Source organism: Quercus robur, chromosome 11 (genome assembly GCF_932294415.1).
Source record: "Quercus robur chromosome 11, dhQueRobu3.1, whole genome shotgun sequence".
Lineage (NCBI taxonomy): Eukaryota > Viridiplantae > Streptophyta > Magnoliopsida > Fagales > Fagaceae > Quercus > Quercus robur.
The window spans coordinates 26,907,831-26,921,521 of NC_065544.1; the positions used below are offsets into that span (position 1 = coordinate 26,907,831).

A 13,691-nucleotide genomic window follows, 5' to 3' on the forward strand; every position below is an offset into this window, starting at 1 on the left:
TCATTAAAACTCCCAATCAAGAGGAGAGAAGAATATTCTAAAAATACTTTTATTTTTTTATTTTTTTTCATTTCATTCCCTCCTCCCAAACGAAGCCTTAGATGTCTAAATTGGAGTAGAAGTTTATCTCTTGCAGCTTCTTTGCAAGTGAAAACCTCTCTTCTATATACTATACAATTACATGTAAACTTCTACAAACAACCATAAACAAAACATATACCCTATAATAGGTGGTATATCACAAAATTTTTTCAACTTACAGCCATTCAAGTCAAATAACTTGCCTATAAAAAAAAGTCAAATAACTTAAATAAATTAAAACCAAAATGAGGTGATGGTTTTTTAAAATATCCACATTAAAAAAAAATTGATAAATGATTTTTTTTTTTTTTTAAGTTTTGGACAAACTTGTGTTTTGGACCTTTTGGTATGTTCGGCTGTCGGATAATGCGTTAAACCAATACCCACTTGTTCTCCATGGATTGGGTTTTAGGTTGACCAAGTTTTGCACAAGTTAGAATCTTTTACCCATACCCACTTTTTTCTTTCGAGTTTGAAGCCAATTGTTTTTAGGTCTAGTAAGAAGTTCAAGAGCTCACACCTAGTAGGTATAATGGTGTAAAATTAAAAACAATCAATTTTTTTTGACATTTAACTTGAGTTTGCAAAGGAATAATTATTTTTTTTTAGGTCACAAGTAATAGGGATTTTTTTTTTTCAAACTCGTGACACAGAAAGCAGGAGAGGTAGATGCCAACCAGCTACAAGCTCATTAGTGACAAGGAAAAGTTACATACTAAAAAAGTGAGACTTGAACGAGAGTTGCTGGCCACCCCATATGGGCTGGCTCCACCACATATTTCCTCAGTAGTCCAGCCCAACCATAGCCTAATACCTGAAACCCAATCAAACATAAGAAATAATGTTATTAATTTGTAATTTGATGTCTTGTAATCACTATCCTTACATTTTTATAAGTGTAAATTGCAAATTACACCCTTGAAATTTTAGGTTGTTTAGATTTTACACCCTTAAGTTTGTTTCCATTAGTAATTCACTCCACGTTTAGTTTTTGTTGTTAAGTGACACATGTGCATGCAGACATGTTTTATTTTTGCCAAATCAACCTCAAACGGTACTATTTAAGTGAAGACGAAGTGCAAACCTAGCCCAAAGCTAAAACGGACTACAAGTCCCAATTTGCAAGCCAATCCAACAAAACCACTCCTCCATCCTCCGTACTCACACAAACTCTCTGAAACTCCGATTGCAAACCACTCACAATCTCAATCTCACTCCTCATCACCATTCTTCCTTTGTTTAACCTCACAAAATGCCTGTCTTCCTTCACCAACATCCCGTTCACGTCTTCATTTCCAGTGAACGATACGGAAGGGCATCGCAGGAACATGAACCGGTTAAACGACGTCGGACTGGTAAAGAGAATTCATTCTCCAATATTGGAATCGTTCGAAGTCTCCGTCGATTCTTCGATTGGTGGAGAGCGAAATCGGAGGCGCAACTGAATGCCGAAGCGATGAATTCCAAGGAATTGACAGAAGGGAATTGAGAAATTAGGGATTGAAAAACGTCTTCGAATTCGAATTGGGAACGGAGTGAACTACGTGTTGTTTGTTTGAGTCTTCGGCATCGGAAAACACGGAACTTGCGAACTTGGAAGTGTCGTTTGGCAAAGAGTAAGAGGGGATTGGGATTGGTGTGAAGTTGAGTTGAGGCAGCGAGAGTCATCGTTGTTATTGCTGTGAGTGTTACTGTTGGCTTGGTTTGAGGGATTTTATTTTTTCCATTAGTTTTCTCAAATTATCTACTCGATTCCATTTACTCATAAAAAGAGACGAATTATCAAAAACATAACTCATGGATTGAGAATTATATATATATATATATATATATATATATATAGTCATTCTCCAGGCCTCCACTGTTACTGGACAAGGTCTGAGCATATGAATATGCATTTGGATACGCTTATTTTACTGAAAATTGAAAATAATAAAAAAATAATTTCTGATTATTGTTTATTTGCCTTAATACACTATTCAATCATATGAACAGTGCAAAAGGCGTTGGTAAAAAAAAAAAAGCTAGACACAGACGTGTGAATCCAAAACGCAAACCAAACGGACACTAAAACTAGAGGGTTTATGTTTTAATTTTTGGCTAAAACGGTGCCCTTTTAAAATGCCACTGAAACGGTATTGTTTGAGGAAGATTTGGCAAAAAATAAAAAATAAAACATGTCAGTATGCACATGTGTCACTTAACAGCAAAAACTAACCTTGGGTGAATTATTAATAGAACCAAATTTCAGAGTGTAAAATCAAAGTTCTAGAACTTTGGAGTATAAAATTCAATCAACCCCAAACTTCGAGGGTGTAATTTGTAATTTACCATTTTTATAATATATATATATAATATTTTATGTATGTGTATATGTATATATGTGTGTGTGGAGATTCATTTGGAAAATTACAAAATAATAATAATAATAATAGTGAATTTCAATTTTATCCATAAAAAGTATTTCTTATCAAGTTAGACTTGGTCATAAATTATTTTCCTAACAAGTCAATTTATAGTCTCTTTACATTGTGGCGACACATTTTGTTGAGTATAAAAGTTGATGTATACCAATTTTATATTACTTCATGATAAACTATACATCTTGCGTATTAAAGGGGTAAAATGAATATAAATAAATAAATGGAATGCAAAGAATTTTTAAGGGATATTATATCTATTCTTCACTTTGAAAGTATAGTAGGAAGGAATGAAAGTATCGTATCATGTCTAATACACAAATACATTAGACACAAGTTGTATCCGTTCAAGATAGAGTAATACAACATAATAGTTTTCACAATTTTTGAATAGGTAAGTTGTTATTAATTCTCATATGAGCATACAATTGACACTACTTTTTTTTTTTGTTTTTTTATAGGAACAATTGACACTACTTTATTATTTAATATTAATAATTTATTATCGGGAGCTGTGAAAAAGTGTGTAAGAAAAGTTGCAACTCTAGGCTTATTGTTACAAACTTACAAGAATGCTAATTCTATTTTATTCTCACGTAGGTATTCATTTCACTTACAAGAATGTTGATTCTACTTTATTCTCGCACTCATTCTTTTTATTAAATGGAAGCAAACATTCTTTTTTAAAAAGACATAAGAAGTGAATGATATACTAGTAAATTATATAATTATAAATAACAAATCAGCAATCCCCTCCTCATATTTTCAAGAATTGACTGACTTTAAGCAAGAATTTTATGTTTTTTTATGTGCAACATCATAGGAAATTGTTTCCCATCTATCCATTTCATCACATAAGATAAGATTACACAACAGGCCGTATTAAATTGGTTATTAGAAATTTACTTGAGATGGAATATTTTTATCCTATAGTACAATCCATTAAGCAACCTATCTGGTGAAATGGAAGTTATTATGTAATACGTATGACCATTTCTAAAATCCTGGCCAAAAGTCATCATGCTAGTTAGCGATTATAACTGTAAGGATTGGGTTCGAGCACTTCTTCTATTGGATGAAAAGTCTCAAGCCCAACTAGCCCAATATAATAAATTTGTAGAGAATGGGTTTAAGAACTAGGTTTTAGTCCAAACCACAATTACTAGACACAGTTATGTATGGGCTGAGTAACAAGGATATGGGTTAAAGCATGAAATTTTGTCCTCGGGCGTTTCGTCTGAGGAACTTAGTATTCTTCTTCTTCCTTCAGTACTAGGTTACAATGGTTTCCAAGATCATGCAGACTGCTACAGTTTTCTCCTTTTTCTCTCCTCCTGCTCTTTCTTCCATGATCCCCTATTCTTAGAGTGTCTCTCACATTATATACTTCTTTCCAGTCGATCTTAACCCTCCACCTATTGATCATGCAGGTTATTACTCGAGTGCTCGTCCCATTAATCACCTTCCCAAACCCTCTGTGAGTTGCGACAACCAAGACCGCACTGTTCAGGGGTCATTTCCTCATTAATGCGGCCAAAACGTTAATTGGGTGCATTCAATGCGGAGGTGATAGTTTCTCCTTGGATTGCTCCTACACCATACGCCCATGGGTATTCTATTGTACTTGTCCTTCTCCTGGGCGCACTCTGGGAGGCTGCCTTTGCCGGCATGCTGTTCTTTCCTCCTGGGATTTGGGATGCCAAGAGCAGGATCGTCCTCGACAACGTTTCTAGGCTATTTGGGCTTTCTTTGTTCGTCCTCATCCATTTCTCCCTCCTCGGCGTGGGTCTTGGGCTCAGTATAAAGTGGGTCGAAGTTGTCAAATTCTTTAGCCCCACAATAACAATCTCACTAACCAATCAATAGTATACGATATGTTATAAACAAGTTGAGCCGAGCTGAACCGAGTATTAAAAGTTCAAACTTATTTATTTAATATTATTTTGAACATGAGCTGAACTCAAGCTTATTATCAAACAAATTTACATGTTCAAACTTAGTTCATTTACTTGTCTAGCAAGCTTGAGCTTGTTCACGAGCTTTTGATTAACTTTTTTTTTTCCTATATATAATAAAACCATGACTAAAATGTTTTACCCCTTCTTTATAAATTTTTACTACAAATAAATTATTCATGTTATGAATAAACTACAATTAATAATTTTATATCATATAAACTAATTTACAAATTTATACAACTCTTTTGTTTTTTTTTTAGGAAAAACTTATACAACTCAATTTTAAGTTTATATAAATATATTTTTAGACAAGTATACAAATAACTATATAGTATTATATATAGTTAATTTGAGCTCTCATTTTTACTTCACAAACTAATTATTATATTTGAACTTGGCTCGTTTATTAATTGGGCTTGAACTTGGCTTATTTACTAAACAAACACACATAAACAATATTTTTCTTAAGGCAAGCTCAAACTGGGTTCATATACAGCCCTAAATTCAAGTTACCTTGCTTACCTTAAAAAATAAATATATAAAAAAAAAAAAAAAATACCTAGCTACAATCTTTTAATAATAATTGTAGATTTTTTGGTATGCAAGGGAATGAAGACCAGATGGTGACTATCATATTGAATGAAGTCAAGTGGAGAGCGGCTGTCTTTATTCCTGGTAACGTGAATGCAAAGGATTGGGCAATGTGTGGAAGGCTTGCAATTAATTTGGACCCTAAAATAGTTGTTGTTATGTTTTGGTTTAGGCTGTGATGTAGATGAGTTTTTTGCTACAATGGAGCTTGTATCTCTGGTAGAGGCCATGGTGTAGCTGAGTTTCCTCTCTTTCTTTTTGTTATAGAGATGTTTGTATCTCATTTCTCTTTGTTGTATTGAATTGGTGTCAATTTGTAGTTGAGGCTTTCGGCTTTTTTTTATCAATGAGGGTTAATTTGCAGCTTTGTTGCTGCTTGTTTTGTAGTTGTGAACCTTCTTTTGTGTGTGTATATATATTGGCTAAATGAAGATTGCTTATTCATAATAATTACATTGCTACCAATGGCCGCTCCAAAAATTTTTTCTAGAGTGGTCATTAATAAACTTAAATTATACAATAACTAATAAGAAAGATAGTTATATCTCATTATCAATGCTGCAAACTATATTTCTTTCAAAATTTTAGTTAAATAAATTTTTTTTGGATTTTTTCCTTTTGTTTGTAAAGGCCCAATATATTGTTAAAAGGACCAAAGTTTGACTACAAACTTATTGTAACCCAAGACTACAACTTTCACTAAACAAATTAATATGACTACATATTTTGAAAATCTAACCATTGAATTATATGTTTTTTTATGTTCTTAAAATACATGTCAAGTTTCATGTCAATCAGATGTTATTTGCTATTTGATCCATAAATTTATATTTTGCGTATAATTTTAGATTACAAAAACTTGAAAATTAAACATTTGATTAATGACATAAACTATTTATCTTTAATCTTCTTGAAGTTTTGCAAGCATAGAGGATAAAAGAAAAAAAAATGTAATCTAATTGTAGAATTGTTAAAATCCATATCTAATAAAAAAATATTGAGTGGAGTTGTAGCCTTAATCTACAATCAAGTTTGTTGCTAAACTTTGTCTAAAGTTGAATTATATTGGACCTAAAAAAAAATTTAGGATGGTCACACATTTTTTTTAAGGTAAAAAAAATCATAAAATTTTTAAATTTTATATATAATAATGATTTTTTTTTTCCAGGCCAGGGTGGTCCTGTGACCACCCTGACTCTAACATGGAGCCACCAGTGCTTACTACACTTCTCAAATTTAAAATGAAAAAAAAAAATTTTATTATTACGCATAGTGTATACATATGTATACACAAGTTGAAATTATATTTTGAAAATATGACTTCAATTAAAATTGTATAAACCTATTTTCAAAATTACAATTTTATAATTATAATTGAAATTGTATTTTTAAAATACAATATCACATGCTGAACTTATTGCTGTGTGCAAAAACAATTAGCCAAATAGATACCGTTTATTATTGAAAACTGAAAAGTAAATAGTGTTGTGAGACCCAGTTTTAAAGAAAAATTTATTGAAATTCGTACTTGTGAGTCCCGTAAACAATGCATGGGACCCACACAAAAAGGGCAGCCTCCAGCACGGGACCCACACAAAAAAGGCAGCCTCCAGCACAAACGCAAACGCATTTGTATCCAAACTAACACCAACTTTTGCTTCCAAAATACCAAAGAAAAACACGCTGTAAAAAAAGCCATAAAAAAAGGAGAATATTACCTGAGTAGTGACGATAAGAAGCCAACCAGCAAAAAAGGAAATATTTCGGCTATAAAAGGCTTTGATTATATCAATAATATAAACACCATAAATTGGTCAATTTCCAAATGCAGTACCAGCATTAGCAAAGATGGTAATGAGTACATGCTCCCTCATGTTAAACGGACCCAGGTTAAGAGAGAACAACCTAGATCCAAACCCGAGTATTTGGAACTTGGTTGTGAGGAGAGTGGCAGCCATGAAGCGGCCAATGGGGAGGGACGCCACTAAAACAGTGATTTGGGGATACAGGAAGGGGCTTAGTCCTGTAGGAGAAGAATTGGTTTAGGAAGGAAAGGATTGCACATGAGAGTAAGCCTAAGGTCCACATTTGAAAGGTCCATACAGGTAGGGTCTAGTCATCGGTGTTGGGCACGGTTAGCCTGACTTGTTCGACGGGCGAGAGCTCGTCTTCGTTCACATCATCCATGGTGGTCGGGATGTGTGTTTCAATGGTGGTGGTGGTATTAGGGTATGTGGCCATGGGTGAGAGAAATTAAATGTTGGTTTTAGCAAGAGCTTAGATGTTGGAATAAGAAGGGCCTTGTTAACTATTTATGGTATTGGTGTATTTTAATGATTTGATAGTTAATTATAAACTGATTTTGGTTTAAATCCTCCTTGACTTTCTCTTAAGGAAATTAAATGCTAAAATTAATGTAACAAATCTCATGTCCCAACACCCAAGTCAACCACTCTCTAAGTCTCCAGAGTAATGCTACAGTTATAAATTATTTTACAATATTTTTACAAATTTTTGTTTTGGCAAATTTTTACTAGTTCTGAGTGATTCTTAGGTACTTTTTTTTTTAATACAAGATAAAAATTCTATTCTAGTATAATCTAAGTGTATATGTGTGTAAAGTTCCCTCCTGAAGACTTGAACCCCGGCCCTTACCCCCACACCCCACAAGCACTTATACTTGTAGAGTGTTGAGGTCTAAAAAAGTCACAATGTTGCACCAATGCCCAAAATGGCATAGAGAGTTGAACTCCATGAAAAAAATAAAAGACTTGAGCCCACAATAAAGAAAAAAAAAAAAAAAAGATGGTAGGCCCAACTCCATTAAGGGATTTAAGGAAGAACCCAAGAACCACGAATGGATAGGCCTTAGAATTCATGAAATGAAGGGAAGAAGAAGAAAAGCCCAACCTGTCAAGGTTAGAAAATCACTAGGTAGTCCAGTTGTAAGAAGTGGGCCAAGATACCTAAGGACTGCCAGGAGCTCGGGATCCTCGGGACGTGCAGCAAAGCCAGGATGAGATTAAGATAGCTCAAAAGGAGTGCCAAGAAACACAAGAAACGAGAACAAATACGTCCCTATCAGCCACCCAATGATGCAGAAAGGAACCAGAAAGCTTGGAAACAAACAATTCATGAGCAAGGGGCTGGTACCTCGAGAAACCCAGAAAGAAGAACCATGAAGGGAAGTAGCTGGGAAGACTTTTAATCTGGCAAGAAGGAATCAGCTCACTTGGGAAAAATGACAAGAGGAAAGGCAACCAAAAGCTGAGTCTGAAAAAGGTGAGAGGCCTTGAAGGAAGAAGGACCAAAGGTCAGCTCTTTAAAGACACCCTAGAATGGAAAGTCAGCAGGAGACTTTTGGGGAAGAAGCACCAAAGTGAGAAAATTATGAGAAATAAGGAAGGGACCAGTCACCAATGTTGCTAGCACAATATTGGTTCTGGTACCCAAGAAAGCAAATGAGGGGAATCAATAGTACCCCGAAAACCTAGGATGACACTATAAAAGGGGGAAGCAATCAATAGTGAAGAAGCAGTCAATAGTGAAGAAGCAGTCAACAGTGAAGAGGCATTCAACAACAGTGAATTAGAGTAGAATCATTGAGAAAACTCTGTTAGAATTCAAAGAAAGTAAGAAAAAAGAGGAAAATACTGTCTGGTATCCTCAAACAGCCACTAGAGAACACACTTGGATTCAAAGGGATTCAAACTTTGCAAGTCATAGAGGCCTGAAGAGCCATCTAAGTCTGTAATTTTTAAACTTATTTAGACCTTGTGATACGTCCTAGTGAGCATGATGTATTACACAATTGAGAAATTAATGAAATATTACACAATATCTTAAGGATCCCTAACATTTACTTTGTGTTTTTGTCTATCGCATTGCCCTTTTATTGTTTCTTGCTATTCAATGCATATATTTCTTGTTTGCTAGTATGTATGTGTTGTAGGATTCCTGCTCTATGCACCATCTAGTTCATAATCAACCCATTTAGCTATGGTGAACCAAGCCCGGTCCCTTAAAACAACAAGTAAGAGGGCCCAAGGTCCTTGTTTCTACCTGGACCTAGGTACTGTCCAAAAAGGACCCTCACATAGAGTTACCATCACACCAAGGACGTGCAATGGTTTTAGGTATTCTTGAAGCATGGAGAATAGTGCTCTCACTTCTCACATTCATGGTGGGGTCTACTCATTAAATTCATGGTGAGATCCATCATAAATGTGAGAAAAGTGAGCACCATTTTTCCATACTCCAGGAGCACTAAAGAATTTTCCGTTGTGTCACATCAATTTTGGCAAAGAGTATCAACCTTAATCAAGACCCAGCTATGTCAAATCAGGTCCTAGGTATATGAATTCTAAAAGGTTGGAATGGGAAAGGTTTGGACTGGGGAATTAGTTGTTCAAGATGCAAATTGTCTAAGGTTGTGTAAGATGTGTAAGATAGCAAGTAACAGCTTCTTCTTTTTTTTTAAGAGAGAGGGAGAGAAAGTCAGAAATTTTTATGAGTAGTTCTAAGACCACAAATTATCCCACTACTATTTTGCCATAATTATAACGTAACAGATTGTGAGTAATTAACCATCATTTTCGCAAATACCTACCATTTTTTCTTCACCAATCACACTTGTCACATCATAGTTGTGGCAAGAAGTCGTGAAAAATATTATGGTCCTATATTTTTCCAATTTTTATTGATAAACCGAAATCAGTTCACACAAGTTTCCAAAAAGCAAACAGAGAACATGGAGCTAATTCTCTGATCAAACAGTTTCCTCAATCCAATATTCCCACCATAGGAAGCCAACATTTGGGCTACATACGTAAACAAACTGTGAGGACTTAAATTGTTCTACAAAGTATAGCATCAAACCTTAATCAAGTCCTTGCTAAGTGAAACCACTAAGGTATCTGAATTCTGAAAGGTTAAAATAAGGAAGATTTGGAGGGGGGGGATTAGGTTTAAATTGTCGATGGTTTAAGGATAGATTTTGTTCATTGAGGGATGGCAACTAACGGCTTTGAGATAGGTTATGTCATATATGCTTTTCTTTCTCTTTTTCTAAGTACATTTTCGTTCCTGAATAAATGAAATATTTATATTATAGGTAAACTGTGTTAACTAAAAACACACAATGGCATGGTCACGCCTTTGTAGAAGACGCCAATTTAAATTGCTCTTCTTTACCCATTTTTTTCTCCCCAAAAAAAAAAACACATCTTGTGTGTAACAATCATCGCCCTTATATTATTAAAGAAAATGGCTACAAAGGATCATCTAACTTCATTCCTTCGTGAGTTATGCCACCAATTCTGTAAAAAAAAAAATACTGTCTTTAACTAGAAAAAAGAATGATGGCATCTATTCTCCTGGAACATTTCTAGCAGGCATGATATGTGAGTGAAGCTTCATTTCTTAAAGAAGAATTCTTAAATTTCTTGTTTTTTTAAAAATTAAATTACACATGTCATATATTATCATCAAAATTCTATAATCTATATATAACAGTTGGACTTTTGATTTATACTATTATGGAGAACCTTTTCCGACCAAAGCACTCAAAAGAAAAATTTTAAACTAAAGGATAAGAAATACTTGAGAAAAGAGTGCTAAAACCCTTTCGGGAGCCTTGAATCTTGATCATATCAAGCCTTCACCCTATTTAGGCGTCTTTGATCACTTTCCTATGTGTCTAAAACCCATGGATTAGGACCCTTCCTATAGAATAAATTTGAGGTTGAAAAATGAACGATGTGGGATGTGAAACATGACCAAATTGTGCGGCACACTTTTGAGCTTAATTTTTCCTTTTAGAACTCAATTTTATGAGTACGCACAATGCACATGCGTAGAGACTAGTATTAGAATATTGACGTGTAAAATTTCGATTATACAAAAGTTTATGTAGCAAAATATTATAAAGTTAACCAAAAGTCAAATATCTTTAGTTGTTATATATATATATATATATATATATATGCACTATAGATTATTCGATATTCCGCAAGTACAAGGACATGATACTCCCTCCTCAAACATAATAGTGTACCTCCTAATTACATTCAAGGTGTTCAGATCCTCCATTTATGTGAAACTAGGAAGTATCACATTACTATACTCCTAGAATACTTGATAATTTCCCAACCTTTATTATATGGTATATTGTTGTAATAGTTTATAGATAGACAACTCATATACTATATAATAAGCCAAAGGCCTTGTAGCTGAATTGGCGTCTCCCCATGCACAAAGTGCTTGGTGGTTTAGGGGGAAAAGGATTCGAGCTGTGGGTTAGTAACATGTTATAATTATTTCTCAAAAAAAAAAAATTACTATATAATAAAAGTTAAGCTTATAAGCCATTGTTATGCCAAGTGGTTACACCAAATTGCAACAATTTTTTAGATAAAAACAAAAATTTAATTGTTCTTATCATTTGGATAAACATAAAAGCTTAATTGTTGAAATCTACTTTTTTTTTTTTTCATCTTCGCTTTATGAAATAATGTACAATTGTTTATCCTTTTAATACACGATTTTTATCAACAATATTTCAATTGACACACGTTGAAAAGTTGAATTTTTATGAATTACAGCTCCCCCCCCCCCCCCTCTGAATTAAGAATTTGAGTTTAGAGTTGATTTTACTTTTTAATGACACTTTTATGAAAATCGTTTGCTTGAGATTAAACTCTATTAGCTAAGTTTTAAAATATATAAAAATTTTATTTGAACTAAAATTCTATTTCAATTAAAACCAATTGCATTGTTTATATATATACCAAAAGTTGTGAGGCTTCCTCACCTCTACTGTGGATGCAATGAATGGGAATTGGTGAGGTTTGTTAATTCCAAGTAGGTTTCAGCAACCCAAAAAAAAAAAAAAAAAATCTAAGTAGGGCCATAAACAAGCCGAGTGTTTTGTCGATTAGTGGAAGTTTAAGCTTGGCTCGAAAACAAAAGTAGAATGTTCAAGTTCGGCTTGAGCTTGAATCAAGCCTACAAATATTGTTCAAGTTTGAGCTCATTAAAAGGCTAAAAGCTTAAGCTTGGCTTGGCTTAATTCATTGGTCTAACTAAGCACAAGCTCAATATCAACTCAAACTCGAGCTCAATATTAAGCTTTTGAACTTGAGATCCAACATAAATACACTATCAAGCTCATATCAAGCTTATTATTTAATTTATTTGGCTTGGACAAGTAATCCCAACTCCTATTTAATTAAAGTATTAGAAAGATGAGTTTATTTGTTAAGTTCATATCAAGCTTATTACCTAGCCCATAAACTAGTCTAGACTTAGCTTATTTTGTATCAAGCCTTAATGTTAACGAGTTTGTTCATGAACAATTTTTTTTGCTTGAACTTGGACTTGGCTTGTTTATTAACAAGCCTAAACTGAAACTCAAGTTTGGATTGTTTATAAATAAACAAACAACATGAACAAGTTTTTTTTTAGCAAAACTTGAGCTATTTATGAACATCTTAGTTCATTTAAAGCCCTAATTCCAAGTGTTTTTATTTTTTATTTTTTTGTTCTTTGCATTTATTTAGTTTATCATTTGTTTTATTAAGGTTCGTAACTATCAAAATATGCACATACTAAATGGAAGTCCTTTTGGTTACTATGCTATTGGCTAGCCGGTAATTGTATGTGATATTAAAGGGTGCAGGTCCAGATTAGTGTTTGGACTTTGGATTTTTGTTTATAGACTTGCATTGAAGACGTAGCTGGCCGTGATCAAAGCTTAACTGCCCAAATTAACATTGCGCAGTTAAGCAAAATCATAATTAATTCCCAACATGCCTATGCACCATTAGCTTTTTTCAGGACCCAATTCGTCTTCTTCTCCTTCATCAAAAAAAATTCGTCTTCTTCTCCATTTTTTTTTTTTCAAAAAGTTATCCCACTGAACGAAAAAGAGATTATTGATTACATTGCCTCCTATCATATATATAATTTGCAGAAATTACGATTACATTGTAGTACAAGATAAGAATTTTTTTTTTATAGGAAAAATATAATAATTTTTATTGTGTTTGTTGTGGAATGGAGGTGAATTTTGTTACCAAAAAAAAGAAGATAAAGCATTTGAAAATCTATATTTAATTATCTTAAGCAACTTTATTTCCACTACAAAAAAGGGACCTATAGTGGCAATTGTGAAACGCCACTACAGGTACTAAAATTGCCACTATTGACCCATTTGAGCTATAGTAGCATGTGCTACAGTGGCATTTACAAACGCCACTATTGTACCGTCACTATAGACCTATAGGTCTGCCCTATAGTCCACTATAGACCTTTTTTTTTTTTTTTTAAATGCTATAACAGCATTTTAGAACGCCACTATAGACTCACCCTATAGTGGCATTTTTGCCACTTTAGCCAAAAACCACCAACAAAAAAAAAATTGATTACCAAAAATTAAAATTACCAAAAGTTTTTTATTTTTAAAATTGAATTACAATTTTAATTAAATTAAAAGATAAAAAAAATACAAAATACATAAATAAAAGAAAATACAAACACTATAGCTAGCCCAGTAAATTCAAAAAGAAACACAAACCCACCCAAAAAAATTCAAAATCAAACACAACATGCTCATATGTAGAAATCTCAAACAAGGAATAAA

The 13,691-nt window shown here is 33.5% G+C and overlaps 1 pseudogene; it reads right to left on the minus strand.

Annotated features, from left to right (window-relative positions):
• Positions 1–796: 796 nt before the first annotated feature.
• On the minus strand, positions 797–7,291 carry LOC126704891 (oligopeptide transporter 4-like; annotated as a pseudogene).
• Positions 7,292–13,691: the final 6,400 nt, after the last annotated feature.